A 1,855-nucleotide genomic window follows, 5' to 3' on the forward strand; every position below is an offset into this window, starting at 1 on the left:
CAGCACCATTTGTTGAAGATGCTTTCTTTTTTCCATTGTACAGTTTTGGTTTCTTTGTCAAAAATTATATGTTCATAGGTGTGTAAATTAATGTCAGGGTCTTCAATTCGATTCCATTGGTCCACATGTCAGTTTTTTTTGCCAGTACCAAGCTGTTTTTATTACTGTAGCTCTATAGTAGAGCTTGAGGTCAGGGATCTGAGGCCTCCAGAGATTGTTTTTTTTTTTAATTTTTTTTAACAGATCCTGCCTCAAGTTTATTTGTAAAAACAGCATGGGGTCCTGATTATCTGCAAATAGTATGTAGGTGTGTCACACCAGTCCATCTGTCTGGCAGACAGAAACCTTTTCTATGGGGCCTTCACAGGGGCCTGGGCACCTTTGGGAGCCTGAGCCGGTGCTGAGGCCTCTGCCTTGGTTTGAGCCTTGGGCGTTGGTTGGCAGAGCCTACGACCCCTGGCCATGTAGCTTCTAATCTGCTTCCTGAGCTTGGGGTGAGTAATGAAAGCGAGTCAGCTGAGCTTGTGGCTGGGGCCCTTTGGCATCTTGGGCTTCACCGCCTTGGGCTTCACAAGGGCCTTGATGGCCTCTGCACATGCACTCACTGCCTTTGCGTTGTTGGCCTGCATCTTCTTCAGGCCTTTCTTATTGTGCTTCTTGGCAAAGCGCATGTTCCTCAGGAACTTGGGGTCCACCCCCTTAAGAGATTCGTATCTTTTTGACCGGGGTTTCTTGATACCATTTTGGTGCCATTTTCGAGATTGGTTGTGTGTTGTGGTTCTTGGACTTGGCCATGTCGAAATGGTAACCTATGGCTCCCGAAGCTCCTGGGACCAGAAGAGAAAGAGCAGAGATTGTTTTATTGTACAGGATTCTTTTGGCTATCCTGGGAGTTTTGTTTTTCCATATGAAGTTAAGTATTATTCTTTCTAGGTCTGTGACGAATTGTGTTGGTATTTTGATGGGAATTCCATTGAATCTGTAGATTGCTTTTGGTAAGATTGCCATGTTTACTATGTTAATCCTGCCTGTCCATGAGCATGGGAGATCTTTCCATTTTCTGATATCTTCTTCAATTTCTTTCTTCAGGAACTTAAAGTTCTTGTCATATAGGTCCTTCACTTGCTTAATTAGAGTTACCCCAAGGCATTTTATATCATTTGTGGCTATTGTAAAGGGTGATATATCTCTGATTTCCTTCTCAGCCTGTTCGTCAATTGGATATAGGAGGGCTACTGATTTTTTTTGAGATGATCTTGTATCCTGCTATGTTGCTGAAGGTGTTTATAAGCTCTATCTGTTTCTTGGTTGAATCTTTTGGGTCAATAATGTATACTATCATGTCATATGCAAATAGGGAAAGCTTGATTTCTTCCTTTCCATTTGTATCCTCTTAATTTCCTTATGTTGTCTTATTGCTCTGACTAGAACTTCAAGTACTATATGAATAAATATTGGGAGAGGAGACAGGCTTGCCTTGTTCCTGATTTTAGTGGAATTGCTTTGAGTTTCTCTCCATTTAATTTGATGTTAGCTGTTGGCTTGCTGTAACTTGCCTTTATTATGTTTAGGTATGTTCCCTGTATTCCTGATCTCTCAAAGACCTTTATCGTGAAGCGGTGCTGGATTTTGTCAAATGCCTTTTCTGCATCTAGTGAAATGATCATGTGTTTTTTTTTCTTTGAGTTTGTTTATATGGTGTATTACATTGACGGACTTTCATATATTGAACCACCCTTGCATCCCTGGGATGAAGCCTACTTGATCATGGTGGATAACTGTTTTGATGTATTCTTGGAGTCTGTTTGCCAATATTTTATTGAGTATTTTTGCATCATTGTTCATGAAGGAGATC

The 1,855-nt window shown here is 41.0% G+C and overlaps 1 pseudogene; it reads right to left on the minus strand.

Annotated features, from left to right (window-relative positions):
• Positions 1–223: 223 nt before the first annotated feature.
• Positions 224–795, minus strand: LOC121826203 (large ribosomal subunit protein eL29 pseudogene; annotated as a pseudogene).
• Positions 796–1,855: the final 1,060 nt, after the last annotated feature.

This window comes from Peromyscus maniculatus, chromosome 16, assembly GCF_049852395.1.
Source record: "Peromyscus maniculatus bairdii isolate BWxNUB_F1_BW_parent chromosome 16, HU_Pman_BW_mat_3.1, whole genome shotgun sequence".
Taxonomy (NCBI): domain Eukaryota; kingdom Metazoa; phylum Chordata; class Mammalia; order Rodentia; family Cricetidae; genus Peromyscus; species Peromyscus maniculatus.